General features: G+C 34.3%; 1 pseudogene across 1 annotated transcript in view; it reads left to right on the forward strand.

The window, feature by feature from the left end:
* LOC306843973 (androgen-induced gene 1 protein-like) overlaps positions 1 to 22,076 on the forward strand; it is a 42,930-nt pseudogene extending 20,854 nt beyond the window's left edge. The window contains exons 4-6 of the transcript in view: positions 15,038 to 15,153; positions 18,742 to 18,905; positions 22,042 to 22,076. The product of the transcript in view is annotated as an androgen-induced gene 1 protein-like (transcript). The remainder of the gene's footprint in view (positions 1 to 15,037; positions 15,154 to 18,741; positions 18,906 to 22,041) is intronic.
* The last annotated feature ends 508 nt before the right edge of the window (positions 22,077 to 22,584 follow it).

A 22,584-nucleotide genomic window follows, 5' to 3' on the forward strand; every position in this document is an offset into this window, starting at 1 on the left:
ATGGAAGATATAAAAATAATTCAAATTATTATTAAAAACCATAATAGTACCTCACACTTGATGTGCAATACCTCGATTTTAAAGCCTAAATAGTGTACATCTCAAGAAGTCAAAAAGCCATGTCAATGGCCTTTTTGTTCAGGAGAACAAAATAGTTATACAAGTTATACCAAACCCATTTCTTTCCATCCAGGCAGTATGACTTTTTATGTCCTATAAGAGAGATAAAAATCCAACAAAGTGCCAAACTGTGCACATAGACACTCAGGAACTTGGTAAATACCGGTTATAGCTTTTCAAAAAAAAAATATATATATATATTTTACATCAACTTAATTAATAAATATTTTAACAGGTACTATATGTGGTGAAACACCACACCTGTTGACCAGCTACTGTATACGTAATGTAAAAATGCATATTTGATAATAATAATAATTTTGTTTTGTGATATGACTTTACATCCACATGGAGCTTTATTAGATACCTATTAGAAATTGTGGTTTAAATGATGCCATGTCTCAAATGCTTTTATTTCTTCTTAAAGTTCTCTGATTCTGGGCTCCAGGTAGCTGGTGTCAATGGCAGTGTGACCAAGTTAGCTAGGTGTCAAACATTTTAAAGAGTGGTCTCTGTTTTTGCAAGCTTTAATTATAACGTCATCTAATGTTTATATATTTAATGCACAGTCTGAGTAGCTCACTAGGTTTACATTTCACTGCAAGTTGTATTCTGTAAATAACTGTGTATGTGACAAATACAATTTTTTGAATTTCTGTCAGCAGGTTTGTGCATCCCATTGAGACCTGTAAAAATAGCAGGTAAATTGAAAATGTTCACCAGTGCTTTGGACACTTGTCACATGGTTCTACACTTGTTTATGATTTTGCTGGATCAGAATCCTGATGCATTTCAGATAGGATCATCAGTTTTCCACTGTTTATCTGATATATAGACAAAAATCATACATTATGATAATATAATATAATATAATTAAAAATATATTTAATAATGTAAAATAATATAAAGATACTGTAAAATATATATATTATTTATAATAACAATAATTATAATAGTAATAATAATTATTGTTGTTGTTTTCATAATTTATGTTATCTTTTGGTGCATTGAGACACTGAATAAATAAATAAATGACACTGAATTTGAGAAAAAAATTAGATTGTTTTGAGAGAAACTGAACTAACTTAAGGTTTATGCTTAAAACAAGAAAGAAAAAAACAACTTGCTAATTGGGTAAGGAAAAGTTAATTTTTCTTATCCCATTGGCATTTTTTCTTTCCTAGTTTGAAGCATAAAACTAAAGCTATCTACATCGTACTTCACCTTTACTTTTTTTGGCTTGAGATGAGCTAGTAATTACACTAATACAAATCATAAAGTCTCTACAAAATCATCAACGAAGGCCTCGCCTCACCTTGACCTTTCTGAGTAAAGGCAGACACTTCAGACGGCAGTGAATTGTTTCAAATATTCATCCGTGCATGTGTGTATCATCAGGGTGAAGCGGGAAGTTTCAGCTGACAGTCAGTGTGATCCTATGTCTGAGCTGCTTTTTACATGGAGCAGAGGAAACAGATGTGCTTTTCCACAAAGATCAAGAGACAGATTGGGTTTTTACAGAACAAACCCAAATTCTTGAACAACTGGTGCAAAGAGGCAAAAAAACTACTATGTTCAACGATATTGATTCTCTACGGGAAAATTATCTTTTGAAGTGTTTTCTGTTCAGCTATTTCCTTTGGTTTTCTTAAGTGCTGGGGGATTACTTTATAAAGATCAATAATTGCAGGTCCGTTTTTCTAGACGCTAATATTTCACGGTACGGCGGTGTACGATGTCACGCTTGTGCTCATGATTGAGTTGCCATGTTGAGCCTGGAAAAGTTACTAGGTGAAGTCATTAAAACGAGCGCATAGCTGGCTCGCTAGCTCATCCTTAACAACTGGGAAAATATTTACCCATCTCAACCCAGTGAAAGATGGCCGTTTCGTAGTTTGCGTTCTTGCCCATTGTTGACAAAGTTGGCAAGGACGTTTTCACATCGGAGGGGCTGGAAAACATCCTAGCTCAGAGTTCTTGGAGTGTATTCGACAGCAGAGCAAGCAGTAACCCCTGCTTTTAATTTGCGCATAGAAACATCTGTGTTCACACCAGTTTTGCTATAGCAGGCTGCCAGTGAAGTGTGATCAGCGGTGCATAATGAGCTTGTGAAATCTCGTCATGTGCTTCACACTCAAAGGCTCATGCATTACGCTGGAGTCTTCTGTACTTGGTCTTGCACACAACTTGAGGGCTCATAGGTTAATTCTGTTTCACTATCTGTTCTGTTATCATGGAGCAAGTGTCAACAATATCATTAGGTAAAGTAACTAAAGTGTTTTTTGGATAAATACTCATTTTTAAAAAATAACAGACCTTCATTTTAAAGTGAGAAATGTAGCTTAGAATTTAGATACAGCAAAACAAAAATGAAAAAAAAGTCCATTGCATTTTAATTTGAACAAATACATATTGTTTCAGTATATTGATTTTCAGTGACGAGGATTATTATTATTATTTTATTACAACACTAAATTAAGATGTTGATGATAAATAATATAAGCACATTTTTGCATTCTAATAATACTTTCTTTAAAACAATTATACATTTTTTTGCATGTTGATATCAATGATGATTATTTTATTATTAACTGAATATAACAATAACCCTCAATTTATGTCGATTACTACTAATAATAATAATTTCTTTAAAACATTACATTTTAGAAATCGTTTCTGCATATCAGTTATCAATGTTGATTATTGTTAATTTTATTATTAAGACATCAAAAAAATTATAACACTGAGATTAATAAATAATATACTCATAACACATCATTTTTGCAGTCTAATGATCATTTATTTAAAAAAAATACAAATATTTCTGCATATTGATTATCAGTGATGATAAGGATGATTATTTAATTTATTACAACACTACATAAATTGCATGTTGATTAATAATAATAATAATAAATATTTTTGCAGTCTAATGACCATTTATTTTTAAACCAAATGCTGATATGTTGATTAATAATAAACATTTTTTGCATTCTAATAATAATTTCTTTAAAACAATTATAAATTGATTTTGTACATCAATATCAATGATGATTATTTTATTATTAAGACACTTGATGAGGGTGAGGGTGACTTGATGAACGAACACGCAGATGAGGATGTAAACTCAAAATAACAGTCTTTAATAACTCCAAACAGGGCAGGGCAAGACTGTCATGAAATCAAGAGAAGGATTCAATAGCGGATAATCACAGTTTATTATAGGGAAGAACACAATAAGCCACGAAGCTCGTGCACAGCGTAGATTGGAGACTGACGCAGGGACGCAATGGGCAGCCAGTCCGGCTGTAGAATCCTCCAAAGACAGGACAGAAACAGGAACACTACAGGAACAACGAGAAGCAACACAGGAACACAGTGAAACTCTTAAGGATCTGACACTGAGAGATGTGTTAGCTGATCTTAAATTGTCCCCAGTGATGAGTAACAGCTGGAGCCGCTCAGCCCGTAATCACGAGCTGGCCACACCCACTCAACCACACACACACACACACACACACACCAAAACAGACAAGCAGGCTGAGACAGTGATTCTATGAACCGTGACAAAGACAAGGCAAGGTAAACACAGACAGGAACACCGGGGAGTAACGAGTAGACCAGACAAAATCAAACTGAACAGACATGACTATAAATACACAGGATAATTAAGATAATGAGACAAACACAGCTGGACAAGAATTAACTAATAATCACACTAAACAAGGACAGGAAACAAACCAAATATGGACACAAAAGGCGGGAACACATGACACAACAGAGGTCTGACAACACTGAATATAACACTATTAACATAACATAACATTTAGAAATCATTTATGCATATCAATTATCAATGATGATTATTGTTAATTTTATTGTTAAGACACCGAAACATTACATCTGTCGATCTGTACCTGATTAATTCTATCTCTCCATTCATTCTGCTCTCACAGAGCAAGTGTTTGGCACTCGAGTGGCATCAATCTGAAGTGCATGCATGCGGCACTTTCACTGAAACAGGAGGATATGAAGTCAATCCTGCGAGTGTTTGACAAGGCCTGTCCTGTTTATATTTCAGGGTCCTCTGAGTGAGTTGTGCTGTTTTGTTGGAGGGGATTTTCCACAGACAGTCCAGGCACGCTGGCCAAAACCACAAGACTCCAAGAGCTTCTAAGCCTAGTGGTCAGAGAAAGAGAGCTGCCATGTTAAATTAAGACAGGGGCCCACAAACACAAGCTAAAATAAAACAAGTCTGGGTCACATTCAAGCTCGCCTCAGTGGCAAAAAATGCACCGTCAGGACAAATCAACTGATACCGATCCAGCTGAGCGGGGACCTAAACAGGCTCTCCTTGTGGTGGCAGCTGTTTGCGTAGCAGCTCGGAGTGGTATTTAGTGGGGATTCACGGCTGCCAAGGGGAAAAGGGCTAAGAGGTCATGTGAGCCCCTGTTGACTGGGAGCCGTGGGGAGTATGTCACAACCAGCCTGGGAGGCTAAGCGAGGAAACCCAACACCCGACCTTGGGAGCACTCTCTCTGTCACCCTATACCCGCCCCGCTGCACGGTTAGCATGCATATCTCCTGTTCGGATTCCTCAGGGTTCGGCCGCTTTGACAGGTCGGGGCAAGCTGGACTGTGATAAGACCGAATCATGGGCCTTTAACCAACTGGCTCATCTCTCACAAGTAACTCTATCCACAGCTCCAAACAAGCTGTAGTATGTGTATTGATATGACATCCTATTAATCATAGTTGTCTTGCGTTTTTTGAAAGAACAACTCTTTCAACAACTGCTTTCTTTGCACAGATAATAATCACTATTGATTTCCAAGAAGAACACTTTTGTTGGTCTTTTTGTTGTGGCATATTTTCTAAACTCTTTTTTTTTTTTTTGTCAGCAATGACCCCTGCAATGACTAGTAATGACAAAAAAAAAAAAATGTAAATATTTGTTCTGATTTAATTTGCCTTATACATCAGTATTTAGCCTGATTCATTCATATTTGATTATTTTGGAACAATTCATAATTATTTTCAAACATTTGCTGCTGAATACATAAATGTAAGTAGAGAGAGAATTCATGGTGCAGACTAAAACAACAAAAAAGTATGTTACTGTTCAAAATTTTTGGAACAATATAATTAAAAAAGAAAAGAAAAGAAATATATATTTTTTTTATTCAGAAAGGGCTTATTAAAATGATGAAAGGTGATAGTAAAGACAATATTTCTTTTTGAAATAAATGTTGTTGTTGTTTTAACTTTCTATTTATCAAAGAATTCTGAAAAATTGTATCACGGCTTCCACAAAAATATTAAGTGGCAAATATGTTATTCAGCATTAATAAGAAATAATAAGAAATTTTGGTAACATTGTACTTAAAGCCTTTATGTATAATGCATTAGAAAAGCATTATTTATGCCTTGTAATGTACCTTATAATGCATTTTCATTAATAGCAATCTCATTATTAATTGTTAATTATAATGATAACAAATTATTGTTAATTATTTGATTATTTTTTAATAATTATAAAACTGTTACACTATGCATTTAAAATTTTGTTATAATGATTTAAAACAAGAAATAATGTATCACAATGTACATTATAAATAATTATGCATTACCCTTTAATAACCCTTTATAATGCATTATACATAAAGTTTTTAAATAAAGTGTTACCAAAATGTTTCTGAAGCACCAAATCAGAATATTAGAATGATTTCTGAGGGATCATGTGACACTGAAGGCTTGAGTAATGGCTGCTGGAAATTCATAGATTATATTTTAGAATATATTAAAATAGAAAACAACAGATAATAATTGTAACAATAGGACAGTATTACTGTTTTTACTTTATTTTTTGATCAAATAAATGCAGACGTGGTGAGCTTAATAAACTTCTTTAAAAAACATTTAAAAATCTTAATTTTGGAAGAAATATGTTTATTCAATAAAAATCAACATAAAGCATAGTAAAAAGTTGCTTAATCAAGCAACGCCATAGAATTAACAACTATACTTTAATGCCACTTTTAAGTACATTTCTAAGTATACTATCCAAGTATTCTAGAATACACATTAATAAATATTTAAATAAATCACAACTGAAAAAGAAAGCTACAACAAATGGATGCAGACAATTACGAATGATGCAGAAATCCAAACTCAGGAACTAAGTAATCTGAGATGGCGTCTGTAACACATGGGGTTTTATTATAGCCATTATAATTGATTATTAAATTTCCGTAATGGATGCATTGATTTCTATTATCAGATTGCTGCACCATGATATATTTTTATTCCCCTAATGACAATCTTATGTCCTTGGTTCAAGTATAAAGTGGCAGACTGCAGCCAAACGCTAATGTGGCAGTAGCTGAAGCCTTGACACTTTGACCACAGAGTGTTGGGTTGAATCCCAACTGGGACGCAGCTGTGAAATCCTTACATACGCTGTCTCACCACTGTCAGAAGACAAAAATAAGAAACAGTGCTGCTTAACCAACTCCAGGGGCTGGAATGTTTGGGCAAAGGTTCTGCCAATAAGTCTATTCCTCTAGAGCTCTCCATATCATGAAATAACTATAAGTGTCAGTGAGCATTAAAGTATAGCTTATCACTGATCACAGTGGATTATGTGATCACCAGGCAGAGGACTGTTCTTGTTGCTTTGGCTATTTGCACCCACAGATACAATCTTTCTTAGTCTTGCTTTTCCCAAATGTGGTCTATTCTGAGATCTGGCAGTTGTGCATCCATAACCACAACTCGTAATTGCATGTGAGGCTATGATTATTATCATTACCAATGAAACAGACATTATGTATGTGAAGAGAGGGTCCTGGGGTAAAGCCCAACTCTATTCCCAGATGCAAGCCTGCGCTATGTCTATGAAAGAGAGTGTGAAAGACATTTTATGATGGAGATAGTCAAACACAAAGAACTAATAAAGTGAAGCAATAGTTGTGTGGTTTGTGTCAGAGGTCATGTATGTTGTGTCAGAGGTATATGTGTGTGTGTGTGTGTGTGTGTGTGTATGTGTGTGTGTGTGTGTGTGTGTGTGTGTGTGTGTGTGTGTGTGTGTGTGTGTGTGTGTGTGTGTATGTGTCTCCGTTACACTTAATGTTTACCATTTTCCTGGGTAAATAAATATTACATAAAAAAGAGAACAAATATAATTATATTTTGTATTAATATTATTTTTTATTTTATTTCATCATTTTAATACTAATTATAGGCCTACATTTCATAATGTTTTTATGCATTTTTATTTTTATTCCAAAATAATGACTAAAGGCAGTAACAATTTGAACAATATTCTGGAAACAATAAGATTTCATTAGTTCTACTGTAGTTAACATGAACTAAGAATAAACAATAGCCTACTTCTACAGCATTTGTTAATCTTAGTTAATATGAATTTCAACATTTACTAATGCACTATTAAAATCAAAAGTTGTGTTTGTTAACATTAGTTTAAGCACCGTGAACTAACATGAACTAACAATGAACTGTCTTTGTATTAACTAATGTAAACAAAGATTAATAGGCTAAATACTGTAATAAATGGTCATTGTTTGTTCATGTTAGATTAAATGTCAATTTATTGTAAAATGTTACCAATAATTTTTATTTGTGAACTGATGTTCAGCTGTTCTTTTTAATAGTCAACTTATTTTTGTAAGTCATCATTGTCAAGCAATGTAAACACTGCCACAGACACGAAGATATATCTTTCATTTCATCACACAGAATGCTCACTCAAAACTGACGCAGTCATCACGTTTTCAGACCATTTCAAGTTTTATTTTGATAAAGCAGTGATATCTAAGCAGGAGAGTTGTTTACTTACTTTATAATTAGTCAATAACGCCATCATTTTCTTCATTCATGCCGAGATGTCGCACGAAAACAAGAGGCGGGATTTGTCGCAGGAACCAATCACATCCAATCATAACCGATTATATCCAATTATAGCACGATGGAGGCACTGCCTCCTCTCACGTGACTTTCCCCTGTTCATTTCAATGAGCCTCCAGAAAAGTCACCGCACGCTTAGAGTCTCCGTTTTAAGTCGAAAGGGACCAAAGGGAGGCAAGCCTCCGCTGGAACTTTACCTGCGGGTGTCACGGGTTTTACTTTATAAAAAATGAGTGACTTTTATACTTTTAATGCCATATTTAGTAATATTTGCGATTTATGTTTGTAATATCGATTATTTTCCTATCCAATTATTTGAGGAGACACTGCCTCCCTTGCCCCTGATATATATGTAGCTATATATATATTAGGGGTGACCCCGAATAGTCGACGATTCGATGCTTCGATAGGGGGAGCCTGATTCGACTCCCAATCTCACAGTCGAATATTCGCGGGGTGTTATGGTCATGCCATTTTGGAAATATAGGGGTGCTCAAATCTTTAATTTCACATTAAACTACCAGTTTTCTCCCAATAGGTTAATATATAGCCTATTAAAATAATGCTGTAAATAAGAATCTGAAAAGAAAGAAGCTTCAAATAAATATTTTAACATGCGTGAATTATATCCAACCACCCCTATAGATTTAAGTTTCACTCTCCATAATGCGTGACCTGCAGAGGAGCATTTTAGCAACAGGGATTTAAATCTTTAAAGAGACTCAAATTGACACAGGTGAGTGAAAGACACGTGCAGGACATGTCCATTTCGTTCAGATAGCCTATAAGTTGTAATATTAACATTATGTTGTAGCTATAGAAGCGTATTCTATAGGCTATGATAAATGATGAGTTAAATCCCTTTGATTAAAAACCTGCTATCAAAAGCTTCATTCTACTGGTCATCTTCAGCGCTGGCAGCTCAAAACAGAAATGCAGAACTACCGTCATAACATTATAATGAGAGCACTATTGTAAATAAAATGTGAATTCTTAGGGTTTCGCTGACGTTTATCTTTTAATCAAAACATAAAACATTATTTACCCCGTTTGTATCTGCGAGTCGTCTGCTACATTTTCCCTGCGTGTCTGTGTCTGACTTGACTCTTGGTAATTATTTTGCCCCGCCCCCAAACATATGATTTGAACATCGGCAAGATTAGAAAATTCCAATTCGACTATGAAAATCCTTAGTCGGGTACACCCCTAATATATATATATATATTATGTTCTTTTAAATTGTAATATTTCACTATATTGCAATTTAAAAGAATGACCAAATTAGGCCTCAATTTGTGTCATATTCAATATTTTGGCCTTCTTTGTTAATATAAATGTTTTTTTTTTGTTTGTTTTTTTTTGCTTGTTACAATTCCCTTATTGGTATGCAGCTTCAAAACCCACGCTAGCTTCTGCACAAGTGCTCTAGTACAGCCACAAGTCTCCCAAGATCAGTCTGGAGAGTTTGAGAGTCATTTCAGCAGATCATGAGGGGTTTCGATAGCGGGGCATTAATGATTACCCCTCACTGTGATTTGTTAGATGGAATGTGTGTGGGTGAGGGAGCTCCTTGGAGAATACTTCAGCGCTACATGCGTGCTGAGACACATCTCCACACCTCTAGAAGCATACGTTCTTAGTTTTTTTCTGCAGAGGTTTGGCATTATAGCAATTAGACTGTAATCACCGTAATGAACAGAATAACTGTCTATTATCCAAGTGCCAACTTTGACTCGCTGACTTGCTTCTGGGAAGAGATGAAAAGGTTTTCGGAATCTCCCAAACTTGTCGCAAACATGTTTTGTAAATATTTGAGGGCACTGAACGATTAGGGAAAAATCATTATGGTGAAGATGTGCAAATGCACACACAAGAAGAACAGAGAACACACAAAGGATTAGAGTATCCAACATCAGTTCACTGTTTAAAAAAAAGAGAAAGAAATTGCATTTTACACTGCATAATTCAACTTTGAATGTCAAATTAAATTAACATTAATTTAGATTATTAATCCTAATTAAGTAATCTTAATAATAATTGATTCATATTAATATTAAACAAAAACATAATAAAGAAATTAGCAACTACAGTAAATGCATTTACCACCCTAATGTTTTTGCAGCCTGCAGTCAGCGTAGACAGTGTGCCAAACCACACGTACCGAGAGCAGACAGCACAGAATGAGTCAGAAGCATGCTCATTCACACAGGACGTGTTCTTGTGTTCTAATAACTAGATGAGGAACAGAATGCAGGGGTCTCGCGACACATTTTTAAAACCATTTTTATCTCAACATTTTTAACAAGTCTTGAAAAAACTCTTCACTCATGGTGCTGAGAAAATTGTCTGGATGTGTACTTAGTCACATTGCAGCTAGATGGATTTCTATTTTCTATATTTCTATATGTCTCAGTCTCTCTCTCTATATGTGTGTGTGTGTGTGTGTGTGTGTATACTATATATATATATATATATATATATATATATAGTATACACACACACACACACATCCATTTCATTCATATATATATATATATATATATATATATATATACACTTTATACACGTGTGTGTGTGTGTGTAGTATTAATAATTAATAATAACTGTTTTCTATTTTAGTGTTTTGATGGCAAAGCTGAATTTTCAGAAATCGTTGTAATATATATATATATATATATATATATATATATATATAATAATCATAATAATATATATAAATTTTTTGTAGAAACCATGATACAATCATTTCAGTACTCTTTGATAAATCAAAAAGTTAATTTATGTAAATTTTGGTGAATTTAATAATTGAATACATCCTTGCTAAAAAAAAAACAATAAATTGTTAATTTTTAAACAGTAGAGTGTGTGTGTGTGTGTGTGTGTGTGTATATATATATATATATATATATATATGACTTTACATATACTTATTCTAAGTCTTAATTATTGTTCTCAGCATGTCCTGTTATTATGTCTATTTTTTGTTTTAGAAATGATTACTTTATAAAGCATGTTTCCATTTCATTCTTACAAATGACAAACAGCTCTGCAGTATTTACATTTACATTTATTCATTTGGCAGATGCTTTTATCCAAAGCAATTTACAGTTGAGGAACCTCTGAAGAGAACATATTGCAAAGCAAAGGCATTACGTGCAAAAGTTTCAGTTGAATGCACATAGCCCACAATGCTTTACACACAAACCTCAATAACAGTGACAGGCGCCAAACAATTCTTAGATTTACAAGGAGGAAGTGATAGAAGAATCGTTTCTAAAATCTTGACCTTACACACAGTACAGCTGACACTGACATGGATGTATTGGCTATACATGGGATATTTTCCATTTAGTAAACAAGCAAATTCAACTCGGATACACTAAGTTGTGTTACTGGGAACAATTAATTAAGACTCAAAAACATCTCAGTGCGTCACACAGCCTTAACAACACTGGTGAAAACACCAACTACTGAAAATTGGGTCACAGTGAATCCGAGCTGATTAACCTTCCTATATATGACTTTTGATTGACATCGGCCGCTTTTCTTGAGCATTACAGTATCTGTTTGGTTAGCAGTAACGTGACTCATAACTGGTATCTAGCACATCATGGGTTCACTCACAGAATGACACAAATATCTGCCTTCCCCCTGACTGTATATCTCATCCTCACACTTGTCAAAGACAAGTTCAGACCTGCCGATCTGATGAGACAGACTTAAACACCCAGCATCCGAGCTTCAAGCGGGCTGGCACACTCATATCTAGGGAAAGCCCAGTAAATGCGGTCTGTTTTTTATTTAGTGTGGAAATATGATTATGTGTTGCAAAAGGGTGTTCAGTGAGAGCTGTGGTGGCATGTTAAAAGCATATCAGAATATCAACATGTCATGTAATTTCAGTAAGGCTCATAAGTCTTCCTTTAGATGCCGTTTCCACCACAGACGTGGGGTCAAATGAGGCAAGATCTGCAGGGGACAAGAGAGTTTTGACTGTCTCTATGTAAGAACGGTGCCACCTGGTGACTAACAGAAGAAGTGAACATGCAATGGAAGGAGCCCAATGGGATTGTCCACCCAAACATTTTTTAAATATTGTCACTGGATACTAAGAGGAAATCCGAAAAAATGCGCTGAAAATAAAAGACAAGCATGGATCTAAGATATAAATATGGATATCTCAGTAGATGACTGGAATACAATTTGTTTAAATGCACAAACACAGACTTTGAACTCTCGGTTAAGACTTTTACAATATAATTGGGTAATGAGAACGTATATAACCCCTGTAAGACTAATATTCCTGATCTATGTTTTAAATGTAATAAGCGTCTAGGTACATTTTTCCATTGTGTGTGGGAATGTGAGGAGGTACAGAAGTTTTGGGTAGGGGTGATTCACTATGTTTCTCAATTTACTTCCTCTCCAATTCCTTTAAGTCCTGTATTATGTGTATTGAGTATGTATGAAGACGATTGCTCTCTTTGCCCACTAAAGAAAGAAAATTGGTGGATCTGAGTCTATTACAAGCAAGACGTTCTATTGCCCTGTGCTGGAAAAATATCAATTGCCCTTCCATTGGACAATGGCTGAAAAACTTAATATCATGTTTGGCTCTTGAAAAACTTACATATGTAATAAGAAAGAACCCCTCTGAATTTCTTGATATCTGGGAGGTGTTTTTGGACTTTGTTAAAAGATATTTTAACCCCTCATGAGATATTGAAGATGCTTTAAGTTATAGAATGTAGGAAGTGTATGGTATTTGTTATTATTTATTTATTTAATTTCTTTTTATTCTAACCTGTCCCCCCGAATCAGTAAAGTGTGGGGAAAGATGTTGTGTGTTTTGAAAACTTTGTAACTTTGTCACTATATAGTAAAGGTCTATTTCCTGCGATTGAATAACTAAAAATACTGCTACATTAATAGATAATATATATACAAACGAAATTGAAGGAAAAATAGTAGGAGGATTATTTATAAATGATATGACTAATCATTTTCCAGTTTTTGCAATATTTCAAAGATTATTTGATAAAACAAAAGGTAGTAGGATAAATAGATTTAAATTAATTCGATATAGAACACCAGAAATCATTGTTGCTCTCAGTGAGGACTTATGTGAAGTTTATGCAAGTAAAGATCCTAATAGTGCTTATGATGCTTTTTTGTCCATATTAATTGAAAAATACGAAAAACGTTGTTTGTTAACGAAGACTGTAATGAAGCAAAAAAATGAGGATGAACCATGGATTACTAAGGGAATAGAGAAAGCATGTAAAAAGAAAAATGCATTGTATAGGAAATGTATAGCAACTAGAACTATACAAGCGGAAAATAAATACAAGATATATAAAAATAAATTAATAAGTATTATACGATTTAGTAGAAAGGACTGAGTCTCACAGTTCACACTTTTTACCTGCAGTTCTGAATAGTTTTTCTTAGAATTCTCAGAAATCCAAGATATAAACTCAGAATTGCAAGAAAAAAATGTTTGAATTCATATCTCTCAATTCTGAATTTGTTTCTCAGAATTGCCTAAAAAGCCAGAATTGTGAGTTATAAACAAATTGCAAGAATTTAGTTTTTTTATTCTGAAGCAAAAACGGGCTTCCGTAGACTTCCATTATGTGGTCAAAAATGGAAGTCCATGTGAAGCAAAACCATTTGGTTACCAACATTCTTCAAAATATCTTCTTTCGAGTTCTACTGAAGAAGAAAGTCATACAGGCTTGAAACGGCATGAAGGTGAGCAAACGATGACTTTAAGTACACAATGAATGTCTGTTTTCAAATTATTAGCCTTTAATACTGACTTAATGTGCATTATGTCATCGTTCAATGCAACTTTTAACAAACCATCAGTCTAAATATTTTCTCATGCACAATGCACATGGCAGCGCTCTCATAAAAATGAAACAGATGTTCAGCTCTACATTAAAAAAAACAATAAACTAACTTTATGTTACTATCCATGACCTGAAGTGTTTGTATTGGCTTGCATAATGGTATTGATGGTTATAATAATGATAGCTCACCCATTCTCGTCACGCACATGGCAGGAGAAGCCCCCGCCCAGGCTTGGCTCGTCTAGCACGTCTCCATCTTTTCAGGCACATGAAACCATGTCAGCTTGTTAGTCAAACTCGGCTTCAATCCACACCCAGCTTCCTTTAATTAATCATTTGCTTTAGGTTGTGTAACCGTTCTATTCTTGGTCCTAATGCAGGTGGTTAGAGGAGTGGAATGACGAGTTAATCAAGATGGCTGAAAAAAATTGTTTTGCATATATCACACTATGCATGGCCTATTTTTGCTACACATCACTTGCTTAATTCAGCAACAAATACAGATATAATGCAACGTAAAAGTATGTGTCAATAAGCGTTTATGATCTTGTGAAGCAACATAAAATAATAAAAGAGAACTACTCACCCATTGTTCAGGAAAAGATGCCTTTTGGGTTTGATCCACGTTCCAGATGCAGTGACAAACAGCACTTTTGATTCAGTCATTTTGACTAAAACAAGATAATTTAAGCTTATTATAGCTACATTTTGTGGTCTGGGTTCCATTCTGTGCAGATTAATTAGCATTTGGATATAAATTTCGACATCAAGTTTGTAATCATTATAATTAACCCTTGAAATAACCCCCTTGGGTATCCTTGAAATAACTTCATTTACTGCAGAGCTGCATATTGGTTGCAGGTGGTTATTTTTTAAAAACTTCAAAATTGTAATATTTATAATCCATTAATTGGATATCAGAGTAACCAATATTATAATTGAAGTCAGATACTGCATATATCAGATTTATGACCCATCAATCCGCAGTGAAACCACGTTTAGACATTAAATGGAACACTTCCTGGAAAACTCAGCTTTGCTGGAGCCAGTGCATTGAAATTTGGCGACACTGCGTGATCTTTTTATATTTTAGAGTCATTTGTAAAGCTAACTGTGATCTGTTTCTGTCCTTTCAGCACACAACAGTTCTTCCTTTTATCATAATTGAGATGAGAACAACACACCATCGATATCCCAGCAGGACCTGTGGACTCTTCGCGGTGTGCATGTTTGCTGTGGGATATGTTGTATGGTAAATGTCTCTTTTCAGCACAGTCATTTTTAATATCACACTGGGCTCATTTGCAAAGGACTCCCTGTAGGTATTATGATCAGGGAAAACTGGCTTTGCATTGTTCTAGCACAGTGTCAGTCAAAAGAAAGATTCCATCTGGTCACCTGATCTTCCTGACCTCCAAATCATTCCCTTATGTCTTTCTGCATAGTAATTAATTAGCTTGAATTCTTTCCACAAATAGGGTAAACTTTGGGCACAAATCCCATGTAAACTATCACCTAAAGTGAAATGAACCCAGCAAAAGGCGTCTGTATCCCCGCTTAAAACAGAGACTTTGACTTATCCCTTTATAAAAGATACAAGTTTATCAATAACTACAAGCCAACATTTGGTCATTAGCTTTAGGCTAAACCTGTGACCCTGTTAGAAATTCTGGTGTAGTTTAAAATACCAACGGCAACTAGTATGGAGGGCCAAATTACTCAAAATTAAATCATTAAATAAATGTTGAAATATATAAATAAATCGTTAAATACATAATTAAATACATAAATAAATTGTTAAATACACAATGAAATAATTAAATACATAAATGCAGAAATTAATTATTTTATTTCATTTTCAGGGTTATGTTGTCGGCACATCACTCAGTGGGCAGTGTCACCTTTCAAACTCGATTTCTTTGGTCTTTCTAATTTAGGAAATTTTTCTTGTGCTTTAATACTGGCAGCGCTGTCACGCGGCTTGTGTAGCTACTTTAAATACAGACCAGTATCATCAATTCTGTGGTATTTTCCAGCGTTCTCCTCTGAACAATGTGTGCCATGTGCTTAGGTGTATGATATGGCCAGCATACTCTGTTGCGATGCGACATGTGCCCCTCTTTAGGGTGACCATACCTGCCATTTGCCCCGGATGTGTCCTGGCCAGGATTTCTATATTGCCTAAAATATCTAGGCTTTGGCTTTGTTTGCACGTGCAGACCGATCGGTGTATGACATCAATGGTTCCTTATGCTTTCAAAACGCTCTCGAGGTACTCTGAAGTCAAACACCGATCGGTCTGAGCCGCGCCGCTTTAAGTCAAACACACTTTAATGTGTACGCATATTTGCATCGCTTTGACCGTAGATCCCACCTTGTCACACACACCATGATTGGTCAATTATGTACAATGCTTGCATGCTATTGGTCAAACTACTTTTCGATCATTACCTTCAGCAAGCACGAAAACAAAGCCAAAACTAATCCTGGCCGTGTCAGGGAAAAATAACATGCTGTATATAGGTAGTTTATATGATAAAAAGTACAAGTAACAAATGCCTCTAGTTTTATTAATTTAAACAGGCCTTTGAAGTTTGGGCAAAACCTCGCAGAAGTGATTTTTTCATATGGTGATTGTGCATCACGAATGTATTTATTACACGAAAATGTGTTATTTTTCACGTTAATCAGGTCAGTTTTGATCACTGTGGCTTTAATTCAGCATAAGCGGTGCAGCAAAAATAGACTGTGCCGAAACAATCTGCTGCTGCGCCGCCTCTGCATGCGGTGTGAATACGCTCTGTTTACACGTGCAGCCAACATCTCCCGGATATTTTCTACTTGAATTAAAATTATGTCATAGTCAACTTCATCTGCAAGAATCGACAACAGATCTTTTACTGCACCATACTCCAAGTAGGGCTCGCCGCATCCTGCGGTGGACATCCAACCCCGCCTACATCTAAGTGTGACATCATATTGGTAGGTTTAGGGGTGGAGATGGGTGGGTTTAGGGATCAGGGGGTGGAGACGGGTAGGTTTAGGTAAATGTAAGCTGGGAGGAGTTGGATCTGGATCCAACCACACCCCCTGGATCTTGTGGGCTGCAGTGAGACGCTCCTCCCATACTCAACCATAGCTCTTGAAACAAGAAAAAGATGCCTCAATTAGAAAGACCAAGAAATCGAGTTTGAAAGGTGACACTGCCTACTGAGTGACGTGCCGACAACCATAACCCTGAAAATGAAATGTGGAGGGAGGAAATAAATAAATGAAGAAACGAATGAAGAAATAAATAAATATATAAATAAAATGAATGAATAAATTAATTAATTCATATTTATATATTAATTTCTGCATTTATTTATATATTTCAACAGTTATTTAATTATTTAATTTTGAGTAATTTGGCCCGCCATAAACAAGAACAATACAATTATTATTATTATTTTAGTTATTATTAAATATATGGTGTTATAATAATTAATAACAATAATAATTTATTATTATGTATTTATTTGCAAGCTAAGAAAAAAATTAATAAAATCAAACAAACCAGGATTTTTAAACTATTTAGATACTGTTACATCATGTTCTGGTGTAGTTAAAAAACAACAATACATTTATTTATTTTTTATTGAATTACTTATTAATAGTTTATTTATTAATAAATTTAATACTAGTTGATGCCATAATAAATATAATAATTAATACATAATTAAGAAAAAAGTAAATATTAATAATAAGTATTAATAATTTCTCAATAATAATAATAATAATAATAATAAAAGTAAATAACACATTCTCAAAAATTTGTTATTCTGTTACACAGGTGTAGTTTAAAAACAACAACAATAATTATAAAAAATATATATATAATAAATGGGATTAATAATAATTATTAATCATCTTTTCTTTTCTTTTTTTATAAAATATATATACAAAAGATTTTCAAACTATTTCGATCCAATTAGTCTCAAACTGGCAACATCACTGGAAAACTGCAAACCTCATATAAAATAAATAGAAAATAAAACAGCTCGTATAACATTTAGTTTGACCTCCTGAGGTTGACAAGCACAATTTGATGGGGGGAAAATATTGAGTTTCGAGCTCTGTTTTATACACAATTCATGGAAATTGCCCCAGAAACCTTTGTAAAATAATCAGCCAAGGATTTATTTAGTCTTGCATATAACAGATTAATTGGCAATATGAAGAAAGTCCTTGGAGCCAAACTAAACTAGTTTGACAGCATGGAGGAGGCCTCTGTCAAAATTACCACAAGTATAAGATTATCAGCACACACCTCTGTGTCTTACTTCCCTTCCCTAAATTAAGCTGATTAGGCATTGCATTTTATTTAGTCAGGGAATAAGACTTGCCTGCAGTTGTTAAATCCATAGGCAGCTTTACATGAGGATTAACTTCCAGAGACAGCTTTTATACACACCATTTCTCAGGACACTCACGAGGCTGAGAAAACAAGCCATTTGAAAAGTAGGTAGATGGGCCTTATTCATCAAACATTAAAGCTAAGGTTATGAGTGCGGGAGTAGATTAAACAGGCACAATCCATTACATAAACGGGCTGTCAGACCGTAGATTATAACCATGTGACTGCATTAAAATTGCTCCAGAAAAAAATTATTTAAGCAGTGCCGCATCGTAACAAAAAGAGCAGTGTCTAGCATTCACAGACATGAATGGTAGACACATTGACAGTGCGTTGACTGCTTCTGCAGCCTTTCAAGCACTGTATTTAGCAGACAGAAGGACAAACACATTAGACAGATCACGGGTACAGAGGTAACAGATTTTCTCTGTCTCGCTCTCATAGGATGTGCTGGGTGCACAGCATGACGGGGGTGTGGGTTTATCCGTTGCTGGAGCACATCGGGCCCATGGCCAGAATTCTCTTCTTCGTCTGCCTCACGGCTCTGATCAGTGTCTACTACGTCTTGGGAGAAATCCTGAACAACTACATCTGGGATTCCTCAAAGAGTAAGTTAAAGGGATGGTTTAGCCAAAAATGAAAATTCTGTCATCATTTACTCCCCCTCACGACTTTCCAAGCCTTTATGAATTTCTTTCTTCTGTGGAGCACAATAGAAGGTATTTTGAAGAATGTAGGTAACTAAACAGATTTGTGCAGTCGACGGGACCCAAAACTGGTTACCAAGATTTGTCAAAATATCTTCTTAAAGGGATAGTTCACCTAAAAATCAAGTGTCTTTCATTATTATTACATGTCAGACTTACTCCTGAGAACAGAAAAAACACCTTAAAAGTAGTCCATATAACTGCACTATATTCAAAGCCCTACGAAGGCTTTATTGTGAGGAACAAACAATATTAATATCTGGCTGATATTACCAATATTAATAAATGGCTGATATTAAGTAATTAATCGTCTAATTTAATAAACAAATTAAAATTAATAAAAGACTTAAAAATAAAATCAATCATTTAAAATCTTACAAGTGAATTTAGGTATCAGAACTTATGATGTAGAGTATTAAAAAGGTTATTTATTTGTAGATTTGCTAAAGATTGTATCAAACACTCTTATTAAAGAGATCGGTCACCCAAAAATGAAAATTCTGTCACCATTTTGAATTAGTCACCTTCACGTCATTCCAAACACATAAGTCTTTGGTTAATCTTCAAAACACAAATTAAGAGATTTTTACTGAGAGGTTTCTGTCACTCCATTAAAAAGCAACCAAAATTTATAAATTCGTAAATCAAACTTAGGAACCAAGCAATCGCTTTTTGGATGTTTCCCCTTTTTGATCCTCTACGTTATGCTTACCTGGACATTTGTATGTATATATATATATATTATATATATAAAGATTTTAAGTTTAAAACAAATTATAATAATAATAAAAAAACTTAAAATCTTCTATATTTATTATATATATATATATATATTTGCCATCATCTAACAATCACAATCACTTAGATGATTGTTATTATTTTATTATTGTTTTTTTATTATTATTATTTTAACTTTTAGTGATTGTTAGATCATGGCAAATAAATGTAAAAATAAGGCAATGAGCATGAACAATTACAAATCCAATATCAAGCATTAACAGTGGTTTACAGAGACTCACAGCATATCAAATTTGAATGCATATGTTTTTACCTCATAGATTTATTGTATGCTTTTAGAAGACTTGGATAAATAACATACAAGCCAAATAGATTATTCTATAGTGTTTTACAGTGTTTTTTCTTTGCTCACTTTTGCATGGAACGGAGCAGTGTAAACATCATCCTTTTGTGTTCTACAGAAAAAAGAAAGTCATACAGGTTTGGAATAACTCTTTTTTTCTGATTTGGTGTATTATCCAACATTGACTGGCTACATGTGTGAGTTTGTGTGTGTTGTATGTTTATCATGTCTAGCTACAAATTTTCTTGCTCCCCAGCCCACGCCGGGATAGCAGCTAGACACATTATACACTTGCCCTCAGGTACATATACATCCCGCTTAGCTTCCTGATGCACCCACGCACACTCCTTCACCTGTTAGCGCTATAGACTGGGAGCAGTGCATCGTGGGTGTAGTGCCGCCAAAGGCAGCGTGCTGCAGATGGGAACGGAGCCCGTGAGCAGTCTGAGAGCAGCAGACGGCGAAGGCTTCACTTCCTCCCACCTGTTTGACACTGACCTGCAAATCACCGAAGCAGCACGCACACACACACACACACACCTCAGGCTCTCTCCCAATGGAGCTGATCTATGTCCCTTCATCCTCAGTACAAGATCTCCCTCTTATGTCCAAAGCAGCAGTACCGTAATCTCCGACAGCCCCTCCAGCTAAACTAACCATGAACACTTCCGTCACTAATGCTTTGTGTTGTTCTTCACTCTGACTCACGGTTCGAACAGCTTGTTGAAATGCACAATCAGTTGCCAAGAGATCACAGATCTTGAATATGTCACTGCAGTATCCAAACAATAATGTGAAAATATTAAAGAAAAATACTAAAGAAACAGTTTAAGAAACTACTAATATTTCAGGATGCACAATTTATTTTTAAATGATCAACATCTGACAAATTATGCTGAAGTGGCAAGCAAGGACCACATACTGATAAATTATCATTTCATTTGATCATTTAATGGCAACGCTTTATAATAAAGTTTTTTTTTTTTCGATAGTTAGCTAATGCATTTGGTGTCTTTTGCAGCATTTATTAATCTCCATTAATTTGTACAGACATTATACTAATACAGTTTTATAATTTTAATAAAATAATAATTATAAAGTAACCTTAGATAATTAGCCAACAGTGTATTTATATTTTTATAAAATATTTATATTTTATGTTTATAATTTATTTATTATTTTGTATTTATATTTAAAAATATATATAATATTGTTCAAAAGGTCTGGAAGGTTTTTTTTTCATAAAAAGTCTTTTATGCTCAACAAGGCTGAATACAGAAAAAAAGTACAGTAAAAACAGTAATATTGTGAAATATTTCATTCTATTTTAAAATATTTTAAAATAATTTCTTTCTGATGGCAAAGCTGCATTTTCAGCAGTCTTCAGTGTCACTTGATCCTTCGGGTGCTCATTAAACATTTCTTATTATTATTACATTATAAATGGACCAAATGAATGTGACCTTGCTAAATAAAACTACTTCAACATTTCAACATCTTTTCTTTACTACATTATTGTACCTAATGCATTACCTAATTAAATCTTATTGTAAAGCGTTATTTAATTTATAAAGGGACAATTGAAATACACAGGGTTTTCATGATGATTATGACACTGAAAGCAAACTGCAGTTCACACAATACACTGTTTTTACACGCCTGCTGTAGTATTAAACATAGATTTATATAAAAGTAACTTTTGGTTAGATCCTGCTTTGGCGCCACAACAATAAATAAAATAAATGGTGTATAATGGAAATATCACATTTGCTATAACTTGCTACTGAATCAATAAAACAGCTCTCTTGTTCATGTAATATTGCTCAAATATCCATCATATCATTTCAGGTCATAAAATCTACCATTATCAATATCAGCCAAAACATCTATATTAATGCATACCTAATAATATACACATACTCAACATTAAAAAAATTTTTTTTTTTTTTTTTCTAGGCACTCTGGAATCAGACAAGACCAAAGCTGACTGAAGACCACCACAAATGTTACCCTGCCTCTTTTCTCTTCCTCTGAATTCAGATCAGTTTGACTTTGGAGTTCAAACCAATATTATATATTTATCTTGGTCCCCTGAGACATTTATCTCATCCTCATTAGTGCCCCTTAATTAAAAAAAAAGCACAGACCTATATTGGCTTGAACGTGAAATTTAATAATTCATGTTTTTAATTAATGGTATGAATGTTACAGTATTTCAGAGAACCTCAAGCATTGTGTGAGCACTGAATGATCTGTACTGCACACATGCTGTATTCGTGTGTGCAAAGACAGTTTAACAAACCACATTACATATATAACTCACGTCAGGTATTATTTATTTGCAGAGGGATGATTTATGAGGGAACTTGTCATTCTTTGCCCCTGTAAAACAAATAAGCAACACCTTTATATACACAGTAGCATATGGCATATGACAATGAGCACAAGATTATTTGCTTAGATGAGGTGTTTCTGAAGCCATAAATGTTTTTGATTAAG

The sequence above is a fragment of the Barbus barbus genome (assembly GCF_936440315.1).
Source record: "Barbus barbus genome assembly, chromosome: 24".
NCBI classification, from domain to species: Eukaryota; Metazoa; Chordata; class Actinopteri; order Cypriniformes; family Cyprinidae; genus Barbus; species Barbus barbus.